Genomic DNA, 24,153 nt, shown 5'->3' with positions numbered 1-24,153 from the left:
GCAAAACATGCTGCCGCGTGTGTGTGAACGGCTACCCTAACCGGACTCGGTGGCGACACAGTGGCACGTCTGACTCCAGATCAGAAGTTCGCGTGTTCGAATCACGTCCGTGTTAATTTCTTTTTTTATTATTTTCATCTATCTGTCTATCTACCTGTCTGTCTGTCTACAATGACTTGTCTCTTTACCTGTGCTTCCTCGACTGAAGGCCGTGCAAAACATGCTACCGCGTGTGTGTGAATGGCTACTCAAACGGACTCGGTGGCGCAACGGCAGCGCGCCTGACTCCAGATCTGAAGGTTGCATGTTCGAATCACGTCCGGGACAAATTCTCTTTTTTAATATTTTCATCTATCTGTCTATCTACTTATTTGTCTGTCTACAATGACTTGTCTCTTTACCTGTGCTTCATCGGCAGAAGGCCGAGCAAAACATGCTACCAGTGTGGCGAACGGCTACCCAAAGTGGACTCGGTGGCGCAACTTTAGCGCGTCATACTCCAGATCAGAAGGTTGCGTGTTCGAACCATGTGCGGGTCCAATTCTCTTTTTTGTTATTTTTATCTGTCTATCTACTCTTTTGTCTGTCTACAATGACTTGTCTCTTTACCTGTGCTTCATCGACAGAAGGCCGAGAAAAACATGCTACCACGTTTGTGCGAACGACTACCCTAAGCGGACTCGGTGGCGCAACGGTAGCGCATCTGACTCCAGATCTGAAGGTTGCGTGTTCGAATCGCGTCAGGGTCAAATCTTCTTTTTTAATATTTTCAACTATCTGTCAAACTACCTATTTGTCTGTCTACAATGACTTGTCTCTTTACCTGTGCTTCATCGACAGAAGGCCGAGCAAAACATGCTACCGCGTGTGTGCGAACGGCTACCCTAAGCGGACTCGGTGGCGAAACTTTAGCGCGTCATACTCCAGATCAGAAGGTTGCGTGTTCGAACCATGTGCGGGTCAAATTCTCTTTTTTTTATTTTTATCTGTCTATCTACTTATTCTTCATTCTACAATGACTTTCTCTTTACCTGTGCTTCATCGACAGAAGGCCGAGAAAACATGCTACCGCGTGTGTGCGAACGGCTGCGCTAAGTGGACTCGGTGGCGACACAGTAGCACGTCTGACTCCAGATCAGAAGTTCACGTGTTCGAATTACGTCCGCGTAAATTTCTTTTTCTATTATTTTCATCTATCTGTCTATCTACCTATTTGTCTGTCTAGAATGACTTGTCTCTTTATCTGTGCTTCATCGACAGAAGGCCGAGCAAAACATGCTACCGCGTGTGTGCGAACGGCTACACTAAGCGGACTCGGTGGCGCATCGGTAGCGCGTCTGACTCCAGATCAGAAGGTTGAGTGTTCGAATCACGTCCAAGTCAAATTCTCTTTTTTATTATTTTCATCTATCTGTCTATCTGCTTATTTGTCTGTCTACAATGACTTGTCTCTTTACCTGTGTTTCATCGACAGAAGGCCGAGCAAAACATGCTACCATGTGTGTGCGAACGGCTACCCTAAGCGGACTCGGTGGCGCAACTTTAGCGCGTCATACTCCAGATCAGAAGGTTGCGTGTTCGAACCATGTGCGGGTCAAATTCTCTTTTTTTATTTTTATCTGTCTATCTACTTATTTATTTATTTATTTATTAGAATACCCTCAGGGCCCGTAGGGCATTACAGAGGGGGTGGGTACAACATATATAACACACAAGAAAAAAAAACTTATTCTTCATTCTACAATGACTTCCTCTTTACCTGTGCTTCATCGACAGAAGGCCGAGAAAACATGCTACCGCGTGTGTGCGAACGGCTGCGCTAAGTGGACTCGGTGGCGACACAGTAGCACGTCTGACTCCAGATCAGAGGTTCACGTGTTCGAATCACGTCCGCGTAAATTTCTTTTTCTATTATTTTCATCTATCTGTCCATCTACTTATTTGTCTGTCTACAATGACTTGTCCCTTTACCTGTGCTTCATCGACACAAGGCCATCAAAACATGCTACCGCGTGTGTGACAACGGCTACACGAAGTGGACTCTGTGGCGACACGGTAGCACGTCTGACTCCAGATCAGAAGGTGGCGTGTTCGAACCATGTCCGAGTCAAGTTCTCTTCTTTAATATTTTCATCTTTCTGTCTATCTACCTATTTGTCTGTCTACAATGACTTGTCTCTTCACCTGTGCTTCATCGAAAAAAGGCCGAGAAAAACATGCTACCGCGTGTGTGCGAACGGCTACCCTAAGTGGACTCGGTGGCACAACTTTAGCGCGTCATACTCCAGATCAGAAGATTGAGTGTTCGAACCATGTGCGGGTCAAATTCTCTTTTTTGTTATTTTTATCGGTCTATCTACTTATTTGTCATTCTACAATGACTTGTCTCTTTACCTGTGCTTCATCGACAGAAGGCCGAGCAAAACATGCTACCGCGTGTGTGCGAACGGCTGCGCCAAGCGGACTCGGTGGCGACACAGTAGCACGTCTGACTCCAGATCAGAAGTTCGCGTGTTCAAATCTCGTCCATTTTAATTTTTTTATTATTTTCATCTACCTGTCTATCTACCTATTTGTCTGTCTATTATGACTTGTCTGTTTACTTGTGCTTCATCGACAGAAGGCCGAGCAAAATATGCTACCGCGTGTGTGCGAACGGCTACCCTAAGCGGACTCTGAGGAGCAACGGTAGCGCGTCAGACTCCAGATCAGAAGGTTGCGTGTTCGAATCACGTCCGTGTCAAATTCTCTTTTTTACTATTTTCATCTATCTGTCTATCTACTTATTTGTCTGTCTACAATCACTTGTCTCTTCACCTGTGCTTCATCGACAGAAAGCCGAGCAAAACATGCTACCGCGTGTGTGCGAAGGACAACCCTATAAGCGGACTCGGTGGCGCAACGGTACCAGATCTGACTCCAGATCAGAAGGTTGTGTGTTCGAATCACGTTTGGGTCAAATTCTCTTTTTATTATTTTTATCTATCTGGATATCTACTTATTTGTCTGTCTACAATGATTTGACCCTTTACTTGGGATTCATCGACAGAAGGCCGAGCAAAACACGCTACCACGTTTGTGCGAACGGCTACCCTAGGCGGACTTGGTGGCGCAACGGTAGCGCGTCTGACTCCAGATCTGAAGGTTGCGTGTTCGAATCGCGTCTGGGTCAAATCTTTTTTTTAATATTTTCAACTATCTGTCTATCTACTTATTTGTCTGTCTACAATGACTTGTCTGTTTACCTTTGCTTCGTCGACAGAAGGCCGTGCAAAACATGCTACCACGTATCTGCGAACGGCGACTCTGAACGGGCTCGGTGGCGCAACGGTAGCGCGTATGACTCCAGATCAGAAGGTTGAGTGTTCGAATCACGTCCAAGTCAAATTCTCTTTTTTATTATTTTCATCTATCTGTCTATCTGCTTATTTGTCTGTCTACAATGACTTGTCTCTTTGCCTGTGTTTCATCGACAGAAGGCCGAGCAAAAGATGCTACCATGTGTGTGCGAACGGCTACCCTAAGCGGACTCGGTGGCGCAACTTTAGCGCGTCATACTCCAGATCAGAAGGTTGCGTGTTCGAACCATGTGCGGGTCAAATTCTCTTTTTTTTATTTTTATCTGTCTATCTACTTCTTTATTTATTTATTTATTAGAATACCCTCAGGGCCCGTAGGGCATTACAGAGGGGGTGGGTACAACATATATAACACACAAAAAAAAACTTATTCTTCATTCTACAATGACTTCCTCTTTACCTGTGCTTCATCGACAGAAGGCCGAGAAAACATGCTACCGCGTGTGTGCGAACGGCTGCGCTAAGTGGACTCGGTGGCGCAACGGTAGCACGTCTGACTCCATATCAGAAGGTTGCGTGTTCGAACCACGTCCGGGTCAAGTTCTCTTCTTTATTATTTTCATCTATCTGTCTATCTACTTAGTTGTCTGTCTACAATGACTTGTCTCTTCACCTGTGCTTCATCGACAGAAGGCCGAGCAAAACAGTCTACCGTGTGTGTGACAACGGCTACACGAAGTGGACTCGGTGGCGACACGGTAGCACGTCTGACTCCATATCAGAAGGTTGCGTGTTCGAACCACGTCCGGGTCAAGTTCTCTTCTTTATTATTTTCATCTATCTGTCTATCTACTTAGTTGTCTGTCTACAATGACTTGTCTCTTCACCTGTGCTTCATCGACAGAAGGCCGAGCAAAACAGTCTACCGTGTGTGTGCGAAGGGAAACCCTATAATGGGACTTGGTGGCGCAACGGTAAAACGTCTGACTCCAGTTCAGAAGGTTGTGTGTTTGAATCACGTTTGGGTCAAACTCTCTTTTTATTATTTTTATCTATCTGGATATCTACTTATTTGTCTGTCTACAATGACTTGTCCCTTTACTTAGGATTCATCGACAGAAGGCCGAGCAAAACATGCTACCACGTTTGTGCGAACGGCTACCCTAAGCGGACTCGGTGGCGCAACGTTAGCGCGTCTGACTCCAGATCTGAAGGTTCCTTGTTCGAATCGCGTCTGGGTCAAATGCTCTTTTTTATTATTTTCAACTATCTGTCTATCTACTTATTTGTCTGTCTACAATGACTTGTCTCTTTACCTGTGCTTCATCGACAGAAAGCCGAGCAAAACATGCAACCACGTGTGTGCGAACGGCTACCCTAAGTGGATTCGGTGGCGCAACTTTAGCGCGTCATACTCCAGATCAGAAGGTTGCGTGTTCGAACCATGTGCGGGTCAAATTCTCTTTTTTGTTATTTTTATCTGTCTATCTACTTATTCGTCAATCTACAATGACTTGTCTCTTTACCTGCGCTTTTCGACAGAAGGCCGAGCAAAACATGCTACCGCGTGAGTGCGAACGGCTTCGCTAAGTGGACTCGGTGGCGACACAGTAGCACGTCTGACTCCAGATCAGAAGTTCGCGTGTTCGAATCACGTCCGTGTTATTTTTTTATTATTTTCATCTATCTCTCTATCTACCTATTTGTCTGTCTACAATGACTTGTCTCTTTACCTGTGCTTCATCGACAGAAGGACGAGCAAAACATGCTACTGCGTGTGTGCGAACAGCCATCGGCGGACTCGGTGGCGCATCAGTAGCGCGTCTGACTAAAGATGAGAAGGTTAAGTGTTCGAATCACGTCGAAGTCAAACTCTCTTTTTTATTATTTTCATCTATCTGTCTATCTACTCTTTTGTCTGTCTACAATGACTTGTCTCTTTACCTGTGCTTCATCGACAGCAGGCCAAGCAAAACATGCTAACACGTGTGTGCGAACGGCTACCCTAAGCGGTCTCTGAGGCGCAACGGTAGCGCGTTAGACTCCAGATCAGAAGGTTGCGTGTTCGAATCACGTCTGGGTGAAATTCTCTTCTTTATTATTTTCCACTATCTGTTATTCTACTTATTTGTCCTTCTACAATGACTTTTCCCTTTACCTTTGCTTCGTCGACAGAAGGCCGTGCAAAACATGCTACCGCGTATGTGCGAACGGAGACCCTGAGCGGACTCGGTGGCGCAACGGTAGCGCGTCTGACTCCAGTACAGAAAGTTGCGTGTTCGAATCACGTCCGGGTCAAATTCTCTTTTTTATTCTTTTCATCTATCTGTCTATCTACTTATTTGTCTGTCTACAATGACTTCTCCCTTTACCTGTGCTTCATCGACACAAGGCCGATCAAAACATGCTACCGCGTGTGTGAAAACGGCTACACTAAGTGGACTCGGTGGTGACACGGTAGCACGTCTGACTCCATATCAGAACGTTGCGTGTTCGAACCACGTCCGGGTCAAGTTCTCATCTTTATTATTTTCATCTATCTGTCTATCTACTTATTTGGCTGTCTACAATGTCTTGTCTCTTCACCTGTGCTTCATCGACAGAAGACCGATCAAAACATGCTACCGCGTGTGTGCGAAGGGCAACCCTATAAGCGGACTCGGTGGTCCAACTTTAGCACGTCTGACTCCAGATCAGAAGGTGGCGTGTTCGAACCATGTCCGAGTCAAGTTCTCTTCTTTAATATTTTCATCTATCTGTCTATCTACCTATTTGTCTGTCTACAATCACTTGTCTCTTCACCTGTGCTTCATCGACAGAAAGCCGAGCAAAACATGCTACCGCGTGTGTGCGAAGGGCAACCCTATAAGCGGACTCGGTGGGGCAACGGTACCAGATCTGACTCCAGATCAGAAGGTTGTGTGTTCGAATCACGTTTGGGTCAAATTCTCTTTTTATTATTTTTATCTATCTGGATATCTACTTATTTGTCTGTCTACAATGACTTGTCCCTTTACTTGGGATTCATCGATAGAAGGCCGAGCAAAACACGCTACCACGTTTGTGCGAACGGCTACCCTAGGCGGACTTGGTGGCGCAACGGTAGCGCGTCTGACTCCAGATCTGAAGGTTGCGTGTTCGAATCGCGTCTGGGTCAAATCTTTTTTTTCAATATTTTCAACTATCTGTCTATCTACTTATTTGTCTGTCTACAATGACTTGTCTGTTTACCTTTGCTTCGTCGACAGAAGGCCGTGCAAAACATGCTACCACGTATCTGCGAACGGCGACTCTGAACGGGCTCGGTGGCGCAACGGTAGCGCGTATGACTTCAGATCAGAAGGTTGCGTGTTCGAATGACGTCCGGGTGAAATTCTCTTTTTTAATAATTTCATCTATCTGTCTATCTACTTATTTGTCTGTCTACAATGACTTTTCCCTTTACTTGGGATTCATCGACAGAAGGCCGAGCAAAACATGCTACCACGTTTGTGCGAACGGCTACCTTAAGCGGACTCGGTGGCGCAACGGTAGCGCGTCTGACTCCAGATCTGAAGGTTGCGTGTTCGAAGCGCGTCTGGATCAAATCTTCTTTTTTATTATTTTCAACTGTCTGTCTATCTACTTATTTGTCTGTCTACAATGACTTGTCTCTTTACCTGTGCTTCATCGACAGAAGGCCGAGCAAAACATGCTGCCGCGTGTGTGCGAAAGGCTACCCTAAGCGGACTCGGTGGCGACACAGTAGCACGTCTGACTCCAGATCAGAAGTTCGCGTGTTCGAATCACGTTCGTGTTAATTTCTTTTTTTATTATTTTCATCTATCTGTCTATCTACCTGTTTGTCTGTCTACAATGACTTGTCTCTTTACCTGTGCTTCATCGACAGAAGGCCGAGCAAAACATGCTACCGCGTGTGTGCGAACGGCTACAGTAAGCGGACTCTGAGGCGCAACGGTAGCGCGTCAGATTCCAGATCAGAAGGTTGCGTGTTCGAATCACGTCTGGGTGAAATTCTTTCTTTTATTATTTTCTACTATCTGTCTATCTACTTATTTGTCTGTCTACAATGACTTGTCTCTTTACCTGTGCTTCCTCGACAGAAGGCCGTGCAAAACATGCTACCGCGTGTGTGCGAAGGGCTACCCTATAAGCGTACTTGGTATAGCAACGGTACGACGTCTTACTCCAAATCAGAAGGTTGTGTGTTTGAATCACGTTTGGGTCAAATTCTCTTTTTATTATTTTTATCTATCTGGATATCTACTTATTTTTCTGTCTACAATGACTTGTCCCTTTACCTGTGCTTCATCGACAGAAAGCCGAGCAAAACATGCTACCGCGTGTGTGCGAAGGGAAACCCTATAAGCGGACTCGGTGGCGCAACGGTACCACGTCTGACTCCAGATCAGAAGGTTGTGTGTTCGAATCACGTTTGGGTCAAATTCTCTTTTTATAATTTTTATCTATCTGGATATCTACTTATTTGTCTGTCTACAATGACTTTTCCCTTTACTTGGGATTCATCGACAGAAGGCCGAGCAAAACATGCTACCACGTTTGTGCGAACGGCTACCTTAAGCGGACTCGGTGGCGCAACGGTAGCGCGTCTGACTCCAGATCTGAAGGTTGCGTGTTCGAATCGCGTCTGGATAAAATCTTCTTTTTTATTATTTTCAACTGTCTGTCTATCTACTTATTTGTCTGTCTACAATGACTTGTCTCTTTACCTGTGCTTTATCGACAGAAGGCCGAGTAAAACATGCAACCACGTGTGTGCGAACGGCTACCCTAAGTGGACTCGGTGGCGCAACTTTAGCGCGTCATACTCCAGATCAGAAGGTGGCGTGCTCGAACCATGTGCGGGTCAAATTCTCTTTTTTGTTATTTGTTACACGCAACCTTCTGATCTGGAGTCTGACGCACTACCGTTGCGCCTCAGAGTCCGCTTAAGGTAGCCGTTCGCACACACGTGTTAGCATGTTTTGCTTGGCTTGCTGTCGATGAAGCACAGGTAAAGAGACAAGTCATTGTAGACAGACAAAAGAGTATATAGACAGATAACTGAAAATAATAAAAAAGAGAATTTGACTTGAACGTGATTCGAACACTTAACCTTCTGATCTGGAGTCAGACGCGCTACCGTTGCGCCACCGAGTCCGCTTAGGGTAGCCGTTCGCACACACGCGGTAGCTTGTTTTGCTCGGCCTTCGGTCGATGAAGCACAGGTAAAGAGACAAGTCATTGTAGACAGGCAAATAGGTAGATAGACAGATAGATGAAAATAATTAAAAAAGAAATTAACACGGACGTGATTCGAACACGCGAACTTCTGATCTGGAGTCAGACGTGCTACTGTGTCGCCACCGAGTCCACTTAGCGCAGCCGTTCGCACACACGCGGTTGCATGTTTTGCTCGACTTTCTGTCGATGAAGCACAGGTAAAGAGACAAGTCATTGTAGAATGACGAATAAGTAGATAGACAGATAAAAATAACAAAAAAGAGAATTTGACCCGCACAAGATTCGAACACGCAACCTTCTGATCTGGGGTATGACGCGCTAAAGTTGCGCCACCGAGTCCACTTAGGGTAGCCGTTCGCACACACACGGTAGCATGTTTTGCTCGGCCTTCTGTCGATGAAGCACAGGCAAAGAGTCAAGTCATTGTAGACAGACAAATAAGTAGATAGACAGATAGATGAAAATAATAAAAACGAGAATTTGACCCGAACGTGGTTCGAACACGCCACCTTCTGATCTTGAGTCTGACGCGCTACCGTTGCGCCACCAAGTCCGCTCAGGGTAGCCGTTCGCACACACGCAGTAGCATGGTTTGCTCGGCCTTCTGTCGATGAAGCAGAGGTAAAGAGACAAGTCATTGTAGACAGACAAATAGGTAGATAGACAGATAGATGAAAATCATAAAAAAAGACATTAACACGGACGTGATTCGAACACGCGAACTTCTGATCTGGAGTCAGACGTGCTACTGTGTCGCCACCGAGTCCACTTAGCGCAGCCGTTCGCACACACGCGGTAGCATGTTTTGCTCGGCCTTCTGTCGATGAAGCACAGGTAAAGAGACAAGTCATTGTACAATGACGAATAAGTAGATCGACAGATAAAAATAACAAAAAAGAGAATTTGACCCGCACATGGTTCGAACACGACACCTGCTGATCTGGAGTATGACGCGCTAAAGTTGCGCCACCGAGTCCGCTTAAGGTAGCCGTTCGCACACACGCGGTAGCATGTTTTGCTCGGCCTTCTGTCGATGAAGCACAGGTAAAGAGACAAGTCATTGTAGACAGACAAATAAGTAGATAGACAGATAGTTGAAAATAATAAAATGAAGATTTGACCCAGACGCGATTCGAACACGCAACCTTCAGATCTGGAATCGGACGCGCTACCGTTGCGCCACCGAGTCCGCTTAGGGTAGCCATTCGCACAAACGTGGTAGCATGTTTTGCTCGGCCTTCTGTCGATGAATCCCAAGTAAAGAGACAAGTCATTGTACACAGACAAATAAGTAGATAGACAGATAGATGAAAATAATAAAAAAGAGAATTTGACTTGGACGTGATTCGAACACTTAACCTTCTGATCTGGAGTCAGACGCGCTACCGATGCGCCACCGAGTCCGTTCAGGGTCGCCGTTCGCACATACGCGGTAGCATGTTTTGTACGGCCTTCTGTCGACGAAGCAAAGGTAAAGAGACAAGTCATTGTAGAAGGACAAATAAGTAGATAGACAGATAGTGGAAAATAATAAATGAAAGAATTTCACCCAGACGTGATTCGAACACGCCACCTTCTGATCTGGAGTCTGACGCGCTACCGTTGCGCCACCGAGTCCGCTTAGGGTAGCCGTTGGCACACACGCGGTAGCATGTTTTGCTCGGCCTTCTGTCGATGAAGCACAGGTAAAGAGACAAGTCATTGTAGACAGACAAATAGGTATATAGACAGATAGATGAAAATAATAAAAAACAAATTAACATGGACCTGATTCGAACACGCGAACTTCTGATCTGGAGTCAGACGTGCTACTGTGTCGCCACCGAGTCCACTTAGCGCAGCCGTTCGGACACACGCGGTAGCATGTTTTGCTCAGCCTTCTGTCGATGAAGCACAGGTAAGGAGACAAGTCATTGTAGAATGACGAATAAGTAGATAGACAGATAAAAATAACAAAAAAGAAAATTTGACCCGCACATGGTTCGAACACGCAACCTTCTGATCTGGAGTTTGACGCGCTAAAGTTGCGCCACCGAGTCCGCTTAGGGTAGCCGTTCGCACACACGCGGTAGCATGTTTTGCTCGGCCTTCTGTCGATGAAGCACAGGTAAAGAGACAAGTCATTGTAGACAGACAAATAAGTAGATAGAGAGATAGTTGAAAATATTAAAAGAGAGAATTTGACCCGGACGCGATTCGAACACGCAACCTTCAGATCTGGAGTCAGACGCGCTACCGTTGCGCCACCGAGTCCGCTTAGGGTAGCCGTTCGCACAAACGTGGTAGCATGTTTTGCTCGGCCTTCTGTCGATGAAACACAGGTAAAGAGACAAGTCACTGTAGACAGACAAATAAGTAGATAGACGGATAGTTGAAAATAATAAAAAAGAGAATTTGACCCAGACGTGACTCGAACACGAAACCATGTGATCTGGAGTCAGACGTGCTACCGTATCGCCAGCGAGTCCACTTAGTGTAGGCGTTCGCACACACGCGGCGGCATGTTTTGCTTGGCCTTCTGTCGCTGAAGCACAGGTAAAGAGACAAGTCATTGTAGACAGACAAAAAAGTAGATAGACAGATGAAAATAATAAAGAAGAGAATTTGACCCGGACGTCATTCGAACACGCAACTTTCAGATCTGGTGTCAGACGCGCTACCGGTTCGCCACCGAGTCCGCTTAGTGTAGCCGTTTTCACACACGCGGTAGCATGTTTTGATCGGCCTTGTGTCGATGAAACACAGGTAAAAGGACAAGTCATTGTAGACAGACAAATAAGTAGATAGACAGATAGATGAAAATATTAAAAGAGAGAATTTGACCCGGACGCGATTCGAACACGCAACCTTCAGATCTGGAGTCAGACGCGCTACCGTTGCGCCACCGAGTCCGCTTAGGGTAGCCGTTCGCACAAACGTGGTAGCATGTTTTGCTCAGCCTTCTGTCGATGAATTTCAAGTAAAGGGGCAAGTCATTGTAGACAGACAAATAAGTAGATATCCACATAGATAAAAATAATAAAAAGAGAATTTGACCCAAACGTGATTCGAACACACAACCTTCTTATCTGGAGTCAGACCTGGTGCCGTTGCGCCACCGAGTCCGCTTATAGGGTTGCCCTTCGCACACACGCGGTAGCATGTTTTGATCGGCCTTGTGTCGATGAAACACAGGTAAAGGGACAAGTCATTGTAGACAGACAAATAAGTAGATAGACAGATAGATGAAAATAGTAAAAAGAGAATATGACCCGGACGTGATTCGAACACGCAACCTTCTGATCTGGAGTCAGACGCGCTACCGTTGCGCCACCGAGTCCGCTTAGGGTAGCCGTTCGCACAAACGTGGTAGCATGTTTTGCTCGGCCTTCTGCCGATGAATCCCAAGTAAAGGGACAAGTCATTGTAGACAGACAAATAAGTAGATATCCAGATAGATAAAAATAATAAAAAGAGAATTTGACCCAAACGTGATTCGAACACACAACCTTCTGATCTGGAGTCAGACCTGGTACCGTTGCGCCACCGAGTCCGTTCAGGGTCGCCGTTCGCACATACGCAGTGGCATGTTTTGCACGGCCTTCTGTCGACGAAGCAAAGGTAAAGAGAGAAGTCATTGTAGACAGACAAATAAGTAGATAGACAGATAGATGAAAATAATAAAAACGAGAATTTGACCCGAACGTGATTCGAACACGCAACCTTCTGATCTGGAGTCAGACGCGCTACCGTTGCGCCACCAAGTCCGTTTAAGGTAGCCATTCACACACACGCGGTAGCATGTTTTGTACGGCCTTCAGTCGAGGAAGCACAGGTAAAGAGACAAGTCGTTGTAGACAGACAAATAGGTATATAGACAGATAGATGAAAATAATAAAAAAGAAATTAACATGGACGTGATTCGAACACGCGAACTTCTGATCTGGAGTCAGACGTGCTACTGTGTCGCCACCGAGTCCACTTAGCGCAGCCGTTCGCACACACGCGGTAGCATGTTTTGCTCAGCCTTCTGTCGATGAAGCACAGGTAAGGAGACAAGTCATTGTAGAATGACGAATAAGTAGATAGACAGATAAAAATAACAAAAAAGAAAATTTGACCCGCACATGGTTCGAACACGCAACCTTCTGATCTGGAGTATGACGCGCTAAAGTTGCGCCACCGAGTCCGCTTAGGGTAGTCGTTCGCACACACGCGGTAGCATGTTTTGCTCGGCCTTCTGTCGATGAAGCACAGGTAAAAAGACAAGTCATTGTAGAATGACGAATAAGTAGATAGACAGATAAAAATAACAAAAAAGAGAATTTGACCCGCACATGGTTCGAACACGACACCTTCTGATCTGGAGTTTGACGCGCTAAAGTTGCGCCACCGAGTCCGCTTAGGGTAGCCGTTCGCACACACGCGGTAGCATGTTTTGCTCGGCCTTCTGTCGATGAAGCACAGGTAAAGAGACAAGTCATTGTAGACAGACAAATAAGTAGATAGAGAGATAGTTGAAAATAATAAAAAAGAAGATTTGACCCAGACGCGATTCGAACACGCAACCTTCAGATCTGGAGTCGGACGCGCTACCGTTGCGCCACCGAGTCCGCTTAGGGTAGCCGTTCGCACAAACGTGGTAGCAAGTTTTGCTCGGCCTTCTGTCGATGAATCCTAAGTAAAGACACAAGTCATTGTAGACAGACAAATAAGTAGATATCCAGATTGAAATAATAAAAAGAGCATTTGACCCAAACGTGATTCGAACACACAACCTTGTGATCTGGAGTAAGACGTGGTAGCGGTGCGTCACCAAGTCCGCTTAGTGTAGCCGTTTTCACACACGCGGTAGCATGTTTTGATCGGCCAAGTGTCGATGAAACACAGGTAAAGGGACAAGTCATTGTAGACAGACAAATAAGTAGATAGACAGATAGATGAAAATATTAAAAGAGAGAATTTGACCCGGACGCGATTCGAACACGCAACCTTCAGATCTGGAGTCAGACGCGCTACCGTTGCGCCACCGAGTCCGCTTAGGGTAGCCGTTCGCACAAACGTGGTAGCATGTTTTGCTCGGCCTTCTGTCGATGAAACACAGGTAAAGAGGCAAGTCACTGTAGACAGACAAATAAGTAGATAGACGGATAGTTGAAAATAATAAAAAAGAGAATTTGACCCAGACGTGACTCGAACACGAAACCATGTGATCTGGAGTCAGACGTGCTACCGTATCGCCAGCGAGTCCACTTAGTGTAGGCGTTCGCACACACGCGGCGGCATGTTTTGCTTGGCCTTCTGTCGCTGAAGCACAGGTAAAGAGACAAGTCATTGTAGACAGACAAAAAAGTAGATAGACAGATGAAAATAATAAAAAAGAGAATTTGACCCGGACGTCATTCGAACACGCAACTTTCAGATCTGGTGTCAGACGCGCTACCGGTTCGCCACCGAGTCCGCTTAAGGTAGCCGTTCGCACACACGCGGAAGCATGTTTTGCTCGGCCTTCTGTCGATGAAGCAAAGGTGAAGAGACAAGTCATTGTAGACAGACAAATAAGTAGATAGACAGATAGATGAAAATAATAACGAAGAGAACTTGACCCGGATGTGGTTCGAACACGCAAACTTCTGATATGGAGTCAGTTGTGCTACCGTGTCGCAACCGAGTCCACTTAGTGTAGCCGTTTTTACACACACGGTAGCATGTTTTGATCGGCCTTGTGTCGATGAATTACAGGTAAAGGGACAAGTCATTGTAGACAGACAAATAAGTAGATAGACAGATAGATAAAAATAATAAAAAGAGAATTTGACCCAAACGTGATTCGAACACACAACCTTCTGATCTGGAGTCAGACCTGGTACCGTTGCGCCACCGAGTCCGTTCAGGGTCGCCGTTCGCACATACGCAGTGGCATGTTTTGCACGGCCTTCTGTCGACGAAGCAAAGGTAAAGAGAGAAGTCATTGTAGACAGACAAATAGGTAGATAGACAGATAGATGAAAATAATAAAAACGAGAATTTGACCCGAACGTGATTCGAACATGCAACCTTCTGATCTGGAGTCAGACGCGCTACCGTTGCGCCACCAAGTTCGTTTAGGGTAGCCATTCACACACACGCGGTAGCATGTTTTGTACGGCCTTCAGTCGAGGAAGCACAGGTAAAGAGACAAGTCATTGTAGACAGACAAATAAGTAGAGAGACAGATAGTGGAAAATAATAAAAGAAAGAATTTTACCCTGACGTGATTCGAACACGCCACCTTCTGATCTGGAGTCTGACGCGCTACCGTTGCGCCACCAAGTCCGCTTAGGGTAGCCGGTCGCACACACGCGGTAGCATGTTTTGCTCGGCCTTCTGTCGATGAAGCACAGGTAAAGAGACAAGTCATTGTAGACAGACAAATAGGTATATAGACAGATAGATGAAAATAATAAAAAAGAAATTAACATGGACGTGATTCGAACACGCGAACTTCTGATCTGGAGTCAGACGTGCTACTGTGTCGCCACCGAGTCCACTTAGCGCAGCCGTTCGCACACACGCGGTAGCATGTTTTGCTCGGCCTTCTGTCGATGAAGCACAGGTAAGGAGACAAGTCATTGTAGAATGACGAATAAGTAGATAGACCGATAAAAATAACAAAAAAAAAATTTGACCCGCACATGGTTCGAACACGCAACCTTCTGATCTGGAGTATGACGCGCTAAAGTTGCGCCACCGAGTCCGCTTAGGGTAGCCGTTCGCACACACGCGGTAGCATGTTTTGCTCGGCCTTCTGTCGATGAAGCACAGGTAAAGAGACAAGTCATTGTAGAATGACGAATAAGTAGATAGACAGATAAAAATAACAAAAAAGAAAATTTGACCCGCACATGGTTCGAACACGCAACCTTCTGATCTGGAGTATGACGCGCTAAAGTTGCGCCACCGAGTCCGCTTAAGGTAGCCGTTCGCACACACGCGGAAGCATGTTTTGCTCGGCCTTCTGTCGATGAAGCAAAGGTGAAGAGACAAGTCATTGTAGACAGACAAATAAGTAGATAGACAGATAGATGAAAATAATAACGAAGAGAACTTGACCCGGATGTGGTTCGAACACGCAAACTTCTGATATGGAGTCAGACGTGCTACCGTGTCGCAACCGAGTCCACGTAGTGTAGCCGTTTTCACACACGCGGTAGCATGTTTTGATCGGCCTTGTGTCCCTGAATTACAGGTAAAGGGACAAGTCATTGTAGACAGACAAATAAGTAGATAGACAGATAGATGAAAATAGTAAAAGAGAATTTGACCCGGACGTGATTCGAACACGCAACCTTCTGATCTGGAGTCAGACGCGCTACCGTTGCGCCACCGAGTCCGTTCAGGGTCGCCGTTCGCACATATGCAGTAGCATGTTTTGCACGGCCTTCTGTCGACGAAGCAAAGGTAAAGAGAGAAGTCATTGTAGACAGACAAATAAGTAGATAGACAGATAGATGAATATAATAAAAACGAGAATTTCACCCGAACGTGATTCGAACATGCAACCTTCTGATCTGGAGTCAGACGCGCTACCGTTGCGCCACCAAGTCCGTTTAGGGTAGCCATTCGCACACACGCGGTAGCATGTTTTGCACGGCCTTCAGTCGAGGAAGCACAGGTAAAGAGACAAGTCATTGTAGACAGACAAATAAGTAGAGAGACAAATAGTGGAAAATAATAAAAGAAAGAATTTTACCCAGACGTGATTCGAACACGCCACCTTCTGATCTAGAGTCTGACGCGCTACCGTTGCGCCACCGAGTCCGCTTAGGGTAGCCGTTCGCACACACGCGGTAGCATGTTTTGCTCGGCCTTCTGTCGATGAAGCACAGGTAAAGAGAAAAGTCATTGTAGACAGACAAATAGGTATATAGACAGATAGATGAAAATAATAAAAAAGAAATTAACATGGACGTGATTCGAACACGCGAACTTCTGATCTGGAGTCAGACGTGCTACTGTGTCGCCACCGAGTCCACTTAGCGCAGCCGTTCGCACACACGCGGTAGCACGTTTTGCTCGGCCTTCTGTCGATGAAGCACAGGTAAAGAGACAAGTCATTGTAGAATGACGAATAAGTAGATAGACAGATAAAAATAACAAAAAAGAAAATTTGACCCGCACATGGTTCGAACCCGCAACCTTCTGATCTGGAATATGACGCGCTAAAGTTGCGCCACCGAGTCCGCTTAGGGTAGCCGTTCGCTCACACGCGGTAGCATGTTTCGCTCGGCCTTCTGTCGATGAAGCACATGTAAAGAGACAAGTCATTGTAGAATGACGAATAAGTAGATATCCAGATAGACAAAAATAATAAAAAGAGAATTTGACCCAAACGTGATTCGAACACACAACCTTCTGATCTGGAGTCAGACCTGGTACCGTTGCGCCACCAAGTCCGCTTATAGGGTTGCCCTTCGCACACACGCGGTAGCATGTTTTGCTCGGCTTTCTGTCGATGAAGCACAGGTGAAGAGACAAGTCATTGTAGACAGACAAATCAGTAGATAGACAGATAGATGAAAATAATAAAGAAGAGAACTTGACCAGGACGTGGTTCGAACACGCAAACTTCTGATATTGAGTCAGACGTGCTACCGTGTCGCAACCGAGTCCCCTTAGATTAGCCGTTTTCACACACGCGGTAGCAAGTTTTGCTCGGCCTTCTGTCGATGAAGCACAGGTAAAGAGACAAAACATTGTAGAATGACGAATAAGTAGATAGACAGATAAAAATAACAAAAAAGAAAATTTGACCCGCACATGGTTCGAACACGCAACCTTCTGATCTGGAGTATGACGCGCTAAAGTTGCGCCACCGAGTCCGCTTAGGGTAGCCGTTCGCACACACGCGGTAGCATGTTTTGATCGGCCTTGTGTCGATGAAACACAGGTAAAGAGACAAGTCATTGTAGACAGACAAATAAGTAGATAGACAGATAGATGAAAATATTAAAAGAGAAAATTTGACCCGGACGCGATTCGAACATGCAACCTTCAGATCTGGAGTCAGACGCGCTACCGTTGCGCCACCGAGTCCGCTTAGGGTAGCCGTTCGCACAAACGTGGTAGCATGTTTTCTCGGCCTTCTGTCGATGAAACACAGGTAAAGAGGCAAGTCACTGTAGACAGACAAATAAGTAGATAGACAGATAGTTGAAAATAATAAAAAAGAGAATTTGACCCAGACGTGACTCGAACACGAAACCATGTGATCTGGAGTCAGATGTGCTACCGTATCGCCAGCGAGTCCACTTAGTGTAGGCGTTCGCACACACGCGGCGGCATGTTTTGCTCGGCCTTCTGTCGATGAAGCACAGGTAAAGAGACAAGTCATTGTAGACAGACAAAAAAGTAGATAGACAGATGAAAATAATAAAAAAGAGATTTTGACCCGGACGTCATTCGAACACGGAACTTTCTGATCTGGTGTCAGACGCGCTACCGGTTCGCCACAGAGTCCGCTTAGGGTTGCTGTTCGCACACACGTGGTAGTATGTTTTGGTCGGCCTTCTATCGATGAAGCAAAGGTAAAGAGACAAGTCATTGTAGACAGACAAATAAGTATAAATACACATAGATAAAAATATTAAAAAGAAAATTTTACCAGGACGTGATTAGAACACGCAACCTTCTGATCTGCAGTCAGACATGCTAAAGTTGCGCCACCGAGTCCGCTTAGGGTAGCCGTTCGCACACACGCGGTAGCATGTATTCTCGGCCTTCTGTCGATGAAGCAAAGGTAAAGAGACAAGTCATTGTAGACAGACAAATAAGTAAATAGACAGATAGTTGAAAATCTTAAAAGAAAGAATTTCACCCAGACGTCATTTGAACACGCTACCTTCTGATCTGGAGTAAGACGTGGTACCGTTGCGCAACCGAGTCCGCCTATGGGGTAGCCCTTCGCACACACGCGGTAGCATGTTTTGCTCGGCCTTGTGTCGATGAAGCACAGGTAAAGAGACAAGTGATTGTAGAAAGACAAATAAGTAATAGACAGATAGATGAAAATAATAAAAAAGAGAACTTAACAAGGACGTGATTCGAACACGCAACTTCTGATCAGGAGTCAGACGTGCTACTGTGTCGACATCGAGTCCACTGAGCGCAGCCGTTCGCACACAAGAGGTAGCATGTTTTGCTCGGCCTTCTGTCGATGAAGCACACGTAAAAAGACCAGTCATTGTAGAATGACAAATGCGTAGATAGACAGATAAAAATAACAAATAAAGAGAATTTGACCCGCACATGGATTGAACACGCAACCTTCTGATCTGGAGTATAGCGCGCTAAAGTTGCGCCACCGAGTCCGCTTAGGGTAGCCATGCGCACACACGCGGTAGCATGTTTTGCTCGGCCTTCTGTCGATGAAGCACAGGTAAAGAGTCAAGTCATTGTAGACAGACAGAGAAGTATATAGACATATAGATAAAAATATTCAAAAGAAAATTTTACCCGTACGTGATTAGAACACGCAACCTTCTGATCTGAAGTCAGACGTGCTAAAGTTGCGCCACCGAGTCCGCTTAGGGTAGTCGTTCGCACACACGCGGTAGCATGTTTTGCTCGGCCTTCTGTCGATGAAGCAAAGGTAAAGAGACAAGTCATTGTAGACAGACCAATAAGTAGATAGACAGATAGTTGAAAATAATAAAAGAAAGAATTTCACCCAGACGTGATTCGAACACGCTACCTTCTGATCTGGAGTCTGACGCGCTACCGTTGCGCCTCAGAGTCTGCTTAGGGTAGCTGTTCCCACACACATGGTAGCATGTTTTGCTTGGCCTTCTGTCGGTGAAGCACAGGTAAAGAGACAAGTCATTGTAGAATGACGAATAAGTAGATAGACAGATAGAAATAACAAAAAAGAAAATTTCACCCGCACATGGTTCGAACACGCAACCTTCTGATCTGGAGTATGACGCGCTAAAGTTGCGCCACCGAGTCCGCTTAGGGTAGCCGTTCGCACACACGCGGTGCATGTTTTGCTCGGCCTTCAGTCGATGAAGCACAGGTAAAGAGACAAGTCATTGTACAATGAAGAATAAGTAGATAGACAGATAAAAATAACAAAAAAGAGAATTTGACCCGCACATGTTTCGAACACGACACCTTCTGATCTGGAGTATGAGGCGCTAAAGTTGCGCCACCGAGTCCGCTTAGGGTAGCCGTTCGCACACACGCGGTAGCATGTTTTGTTCGGCCTTCTGTCGATGAAGCACCGGTAAAGAGACAAGTCATTGTAGACAGACAAATAAGTAGGTAAACAGATAGTTGAAAATAATAAAAAAGAATATTTGACCCAGACGCGATTCGAACACGCAACCTTCAGATCTGGAGTCGGACGCACTACCGTTGTGCCACCGAGTCCGCTTAGGGTAGCCGTTCGCACAAACGTGGTAGCATGTTTTGCTCGGCCTTCTGTCGATGAATCCCAAGTAAAGAGACAAGTCATTGTAGACAGACAAATAAGTAGATATCCAGATTGATAAAAATAATAAAAAGAGCATTTGACCCAAACGTGATTCGAACACACAACCTTCTGATCTGGAGTAAGACGTGGTAGCGTTGCGCCACCAAGTCCGCTTAGTGTAGCCATTTTCACACACGCGGTAGCATGTTTTGATCGGCCTTGTGTCGATGAAACACAGGTAAAGGGACAAGTCATTGTAGACAGACAAATAAGTAGATAGACAGATAGATGAAAATAGTAAAAAGAGAATTTGACCCGGACGTGATTCGAACACGCAACCTTCTGATCTGGAGTCAGACGCGCTACCGTTGCGCCACCGAGTCCGCTTAAGGCAGCTGTTCGCACAAACGTGGTAGCATGTTTTGCTCGGCCTTCTGTCGATGAATCCCAAGTAAAGGGACAAGTCATTGTAGACAGACAAATAAGTAGATATCCAGATAGATAAAAATAATAAAAAGAGAATTTGCCCCAAACGTGATTCAAACACACAACATTCTGATCTGGAGTCAGACCTGGTACTGTTGCGCCACCGAGTCCGTTCAGGGTCGCGGTTCGCACATACGCAGTAGCATGTTTTGCACGGCCTTCTGTCGACGAAGCAAAGGTAAAGAGAGAAGTCATTGTAGGCAGACAAATAAGTAGATAGACAGATAGATGAAAATAATAAAAACGAGAATTTGCCCCGAACGTGATTCGAACACGCAACCTTCTGATCTGGAGTCAGACGCACTACCGTTGCGCCACCAAGTCCGTTTAGGGTAGCCATTCACACACACGCGGTAGCATGTTTTGTACGGCCTTCAGTCGAGGAAGCACAGGTAAAGAGACAAGTCATTGTAGACAGACAAACAGGTATATAGACAGATAGATGAAAATAATAAAAAAGAAATTAACATGGACGTGATTCGAACACGCGAACTTCTGATCTGGAGTCAGACGTGCTACTGTGTCGCCACCGAGTCCACTTAGCGCAGCCGTTCGCACACACGCGGTAGCATGTTTTGCTCGGCCTTCTGTCGATGAAGCACAGGTAAAGAGACAAAACATTGTAGAATGACGAATAAGTAGATAGACAGATAAAAATAACAAAAAAGAAAATTTGACCCGCACATGGTTCGAACACGCAACCTTCTGATCTGGAGTATGACGCCCCGAAATTGCGCCACCGAGTCCGCTTAGGGTAGCCGTTCGCACACACGTGGTAGCATGTTTTGATCGGCCTTGTGTCGATGAAACACAGGTAAAGAGACAAGTCATTGTAGACAGACAAATAAGTAGATAGACAGATAGATGAAAATATTAAAAGAGAGAATTTGACCCGGACGCGATTCGAACACGCAACCTTCAGATCTGGAGTCAGACGCGCTACCGTTGCGCCACCGAGTCCGCTTAGGGTAGCCGTTCGCACAAACGTGGTAGCATGTTTTGCTCGGCCTTCTGTCGATGAAACACAGGTAAAGAGGCAAGTCACTGTAGACAGACAAATAAGTAGATAGACAGATAGTTGAAAATAATAAAAAAGAGAATTTGACCCAGACGTGACTCGAACACGAAACCATGTGATCTGGAGTCAGATGTGCTACCGTATCGCCAGCGAGTCCACTTAGTGTAGGCGTTCGCACACACGCGGTAGCATGTTTTGATCGGCCTTGTGTCGATGAAACACAGGTAAAGGGACAAGTCATTGTAGACAGACAAATAAGTAGATAGACAGATATATGAAAATATTAAAAGAGAGAATTTGACCCGGACGCGATTCGAACACGCAACCTTCAGATCTGGAGTCAGACGCGCTACCGTTGCGCCACCGAGTCCGCTTAGGGTAGCCGTTCGCACAAACGTGGTAGCATGTTTTGCTCGGCCTTCTGTCGATGAAACACAGGTAAAGAGGCAAGTCACTGTAGACAGACAAATAAGTAGATAGACGGATAGTTGAAAATAATAAAAAAGAGAATTTGACCCAGACGTGACTCGAACACGAAACCATGTGATCTGGAGTCAGACCTGCTACCGTATCGCCAGCGAGTCCACTTAGTGTAGGCGTTCGCACACACGCGGCGGCATGTTTTGCTTGGCCTTCTGTCGCTGAAGCACAGGTAAAGAGACAAGTCATTGTAGACAGACAAAAAAGTAGATAGACAGATGAAAATAATAAAAAAGAGAATTTGACCCGGACGTCATTCGAACACGCAACTTTCAGATCTGGTGTCAGACGCGCTACCGGTTCGCCACCGAGTCCGCTTAAGGTAGCCGTTCGCACACACGCGGAAGCATGTTTTGCTCGGCCTTCTGTCGATGAAGCAAAGGTGAAGAGACAAGTCATTGTAGACAGACAAATAAGTAGATAGACAGATAGATGAAAATAATAACGAAGAGAACTTGACCCGGATGTGGTTCGAACACGCAAACTTCTGATATGGAGTCAGTTGTGCTACCGTGTCGCAACCGAGTCCACTTAGTGTAGCCGTTTTTACACACACGGTAGCATGTTTTGATCGGCCTTGTGTCGATGAATTACAGGTAAAGGGACAAGTCATTGTAGACAGACAAATAAGTAGATAGACAGATAGATAAAAATAATAAAAAGAGAATTTGACCCAAACGTGATTCGAACACACAACCTTCTGATCTGGAGTCAGACCTGGTACCGTTGCGCCACCGAGTCCGTTCAGGGTCGCCGTTCGCACATACGCAGTGGCATGTTTTGCACGGCCTTCTGTCGACGAAGCAAAGGTAAAGAGAGAAGTCATTGTAGACAGACAAATAGGTAGATAGACAGATAGATGAAAATAATAAAAACGAGAATTTGACCCGAACGTGATTCGAACATGCAACCTTCTGATCTGGAGTCAGACGCGCTACCGTTGCGCCACCAAGTTCGTTTAGGGTAGCCATTCACACACACGCGGTAGCATGTTTTGTACGGCCTTCAGTCGAGGAAGCACAGGTAAAGAGACAAGTCATTGTAGACAGACAAATAAGTAGAGAGACAGATAGTGGAAAATAATAAAAGAAAGAATTTTACCCTGACGTGATTCGAACACGCCACCTGCTGATCTGGAGTCTGACGCGCTACCGTTGCGCCACCGAGTCCGCTTAGGGTAGCCGGTCGCACACACGCGGTAGCATGTTTTGCTCGGCCTTCTGTCGATGAAGCACAGGTAAAGAGACAAGTCATTGTAGACAGACAAATAGGTATATAGACAGATAGATGAAAATAATAAAAAAGAAATTAACATGGACGTGATTCGAACACGCGAACTTCTGATCTGGAGTCAGACGTGCTACTGTGTCGCCACCGAGTCCACTTAGCGCAGCCGTTCGCACACACGCGGTAGCATGTTTTGCTCGGCCTTCTGTCGATGAAGCACAGGTAAGGAGACAAGTCATTGTAGAATGACGAATAAGTAGATAGACCGATAAAAATAACAAAAAAGAAAATTTGACCCGCACATGGTTCGAACACGCAACCTTCTGATCTGGAGTATGACGCGCTAAAGTTGCGCCACCGAGTCCGCTTAGGGTAGCCGTTCGCACACACGCGGTAGCATGTTTTGCTCGGCCTTCTGTCGATGAAGCACAGGTAAAGAGAGAAGTCATTGTAGAATGACGAATAAGTAGATAGACAGATAAAAATAACAAAAAAGAAAATTTGACCCGCACATGGTTCGAACACGCAACTTTCTGATCTGGAGTATGACGCGCTAAAGTTGCGCCACCGAGTCCGCTTAAGGTAGCCGTTCGCACACACGCGGAAGCATGTTTTGCTCGGCCTTCTGTCGATGAAGCAAAGGTGAAGAGACAAGTCATTGTAGACAGACAAATAAGTAGATAGACAGATAGATGAAAATAATAACGAAGAGAACTTGACCCGGATGTGGTTCGAACACGCAAACTTCTGATATGGAGTCAGACGTGCTACCGTTGCGCCACCGAGTCTGTTCAGGGTCGCCGTTCGCACATATGCAGTAGCATGTTTTGCACGGCCTTCTGTCGACGAAGCAAAGGTAAAGAGAGAAGTCATTGTAGACAGACAAATAAGTAGATAGACAGATAGATGAATATAATAAAAACGAGAATTTCCCCCGAACGTGATTCGAACATGCAACCTTCTGATCT

At 45.8% G+C, this 24,153-nt stretch overlaps 25 non-coding genes across 25 annotated transcripts; 5 read left to right on the top strand and 20 right to left on the bottom strand.

Moving 5' to 3' along the window:
* Positions 1-1,311: 1,311 nt before the first annotated feature.
* Positions 1,312-1,383, top strand: TRNAW-CCA (transfer RNA tryptophan (anticodon CCA)). Its single transcript has one exon. It is a non-coding gene; the product is annotated as a tRNA-Trp (tRNA).
* Positions 1,384-3,100: 1,717 nt separating this feature from the next.
* Positions 3,101-3,172, top strand: TRNAW-CCA (transfer RNA tryptophan (anticodon CCA)). The gene has a single exon. It is a non-coding gene; the product is annotated as a tRNA-Trp (tRNA).
* A 654-nt stretch (positions 3,173-3,826) lies between these two features.
* On the top strand, positions 3,827-3,898 carry TRNAW-CCA (transfer RNA tryptophan (anticodon CCA)). Its single transcript has one exon. It is a non-coding gene; the product is annotated as a tRNA-Trp (tRNA).
* Positions 3,899-5,525: 1,627 nt separating this feature from the next.
* TRNAW-CCA (transfer RNA tryptophan (anticodon CCA)) lies at positions 5,526-5,597 on the top strand. The gene has a single exon. It is a non-coding gene; the product is annotated as a tRNA-Trp (tRNA).
* Positions 5,598-6,384: 787 nt separating this feature from the next.
* On the top strand, positions 6,385-6,456 carry TRNAW-CCA (transfer RNA tryptophan (anticodon CCA)). The gene has a single exon. It is a non-coding gene; the product is annotated as a tRNA-Trp (tRNA).
* A 1,931-nt stretch (positions 6,457-8,387) lies between these two features.
* On the bottom strand, positions 8,388-8,459 carry TRNAW-CCA (transfer RNA tryptophan (anticodon CCA)). The gene has a single exon. It is a non-coding gene; the product is annotated as a tRNA-Trp (tRNA).
* Positions 8,460-9,024: 565 nt separating this feature from the next.
* On the bottom strand, positions 9,025-9,096 carry TRNAL-CAA (transfer RNA leucine (anticodon CAA)). Its single transcript has one exon. It is a non-coding gene; the product is annotated as a tRNA-Leu (tRNA).
* Positions 9,097-9,660: 564 nt separating this feature from the next.
* TRNAW-CCA (transfer RNA tryptophan (anticodon CCA)) lies at positions 9,661-9,732 on the bottom strand. The gene has a single exon. It is a non-coding gene; the product is annotated as a tRNA-Trp (tRNA).
* A 142-nt stretch (positions 9,733-9,874) lies between these two features.
* TRNAW-CCA (transfer RNA tryptophan (anticodon CCA)) lies at positions 9,875-9,946 on the bottom strand. The gene has a single exon. It is a non-coding gene; the product is annotated as a tRNA-Trp (tRNA).
* Positions 9,947-10,088: 142 nt separating this feature from the next.
* On the bottom strand, positions 10,089-10,160 carry TRNAW-CCA (transfer RNA tryptophan (anticodon CCA)). The gene has a single exon. It is a non-coding gene; the product is annotated as a tRNA-Trp (tRNA).
* A 564-nt stretch (positions 10,161-10,724) lies between these two features.
* TRNAW-CCA (transfer RNA tryptophan (anticodon CCA)) lies at positions 10,725-10,796 on the bottom strand. Its single transcript has one exon. It is a non-coding gene; the product is annotated as a tRNA-Trp (tRNA).
* Positions 10,797-11,362: 566 nt separating this feature from the next.
* Positions 11,363-11,434, bottom strand: TRNAW-CCA (transfer RNA tryptophan (anticodon CCA)). The gene has a single exon. It is a non-coding gene; the product is annotated as a tRNA-Trp (tRNA).
* A 356-nt stretch (positions 11,435-11,790) lies between these two features.
* On the bottom strand, positions 11,791-11,862 carry TRNAW-CCA (transfer RNA tryptophan (anticodon CCA)). The gene has a single exon. It is a non-coding gene; the product is annotated as a tRNA-Trp (tRNA).
* A 355-nt stretch (positions 11,863-12,217) lies between these two features.
* Positions 12,218-12,289, bottom strand: TRNAW-CCA (transfer RNA tryptophan (anticodon CCA)). Its single transcript has one exon. It is a non-coding gene; the product is annotated as a tRNA-Trp (tRNA).
* Positions 12,290-13,063: 774 nt separating this feature from the next.
* On the bottom strand, positions 13,064-13,135 carry TRNAW-CCA (transfer RNA tryptophan (anticodon CCA)). Its single transcript has one exon. It is a non-coding gene; the product is annotated as a tRNA-Trp (tRNA).
* Positions 13,136-13,486: 351 nt separating this feature from the next.
* On the bottom strand, positions 13,487-13,558 carry TRNAW-CCA (transfer RNA tryptophan (anticodon CCA)). The gene has a single exon. It is a non-coding gene; the product is annotated as a tRNA-Trp (tRNA).
* Positions 13,559-14,551: 993 nt separating this feature from the next.
* TRNAW-CCA (transfer RNA tryptophan (anticodon CCA)) lies at positions 14,552-14,623 on the bottom strand. The gene has a single exon. It is a non-coding gene; the product is annotated as a tRNA-Trp (tRNA).
* A 1,199-nt stretch (positions 14,624-15,822) lies between these two features.
* On the bottom strand, positions 15,823-15,894 carry TRNAW-CCA (transfer RNA tryptophan (anticodon CCA)). Its single transcript has one exon. It is a non-coding gene; the product is annotated as a tRNA-Trp (tRNA).
* Positions 15,895-17,525: 1,631 nt separating this feature from the next.
* Positions 17,526-17,597, bottom strand: TRNAW-CCA (transfer RNA tryptophan (anticodon CCA)). Its single transcript has one exon. It is a non-coding gene; the product is annotated as a tRNA-Trp (tRNA).
* A 2,262-nt stretch (positions 17,598-19,859) lies between these two features.
* TRNAW-CCA (transfer RNA tryptophan (anticodon CCA)) lies at positions 19,860-19,931 on the bottom strand. The gene has a single exon. It is a non-coding gene; the product is annotated as a tRNA-Trp (tRNA).
* Positions 19,932-20,285: 354 nt separating this feature from the next.
* TRNAW-CCA (transfer RNA tryptophan (anticodon CCA)) lies at positions 20,286-20,357 on the bottom strand. Its single transcript has one exon. It is a non-coding gene; the product is annotated as a tRNA-Trp (tRNA).
* Positions 20,358-20,712: 355 nt separating this feature from the next.
* Positions 20,713-20,784, bottom strand: TRNAW-CCA (transfer RNA tryptophan (anticodon CCA)). Its single transcript has one exon. It is a non-coding gene; the product is annotated as a tRNA-Trp (tRNA).
* A 564-nt stretch (positions 20,785-21,348) lies between these two features.
* Positions 21,349-21,420, bottom strand: TRNAW-CCA (transfer RNA tryptophan (anticodon CCA)). Its single transcript has one exon. It is a non-coding gene; the product is annotated as a tRNA-Trp (tRNA).
* Positions 21,421-21,776: 356 nt separating this feature from the next.
* Positions 21,777-21,848, bottom strand: TRNAW-CCA (transfer RNA tryptophan (anticodon CCA)). The gene has a single exon. It is a non-coding gene; the product is annotated as a tRNA-Trp (tRNA).
* Positions 21,849-22,841: 993 nt separating this feature from the next.
* TRNAW-CCA (transfer RNA tryptophan (anticodon CCA)) lies at positions 22,842-22,913 on the bottom strand. Its single transcript has one exon. It is a non-coding gene; the product is annotated as a tRNA-Trp (tRNA).
* Between the last annotated feature and the right edge of the window lie 1,240 nt (positions 22,914-24,153).

This window comes from Rhipicephalus microplus, chromosome 5, assembly GCF_043290135.1.
Source record: "Rhipicephalus microplus isolate Deutch F79 chromosome 5, USDA_Rmic, whole genome shotgun sequence".
In the NCBI taxonomy this organism is placed as follows: Eukaryota; Metazoa; Arthropoda; class Arachnida; order Ixodida; family Ixodidae; genus Rhipicephalus; species Rhipicephalus microplus.
This window is presented reverse-complemented; position numbering and strand designations above follow the sequence as displayed.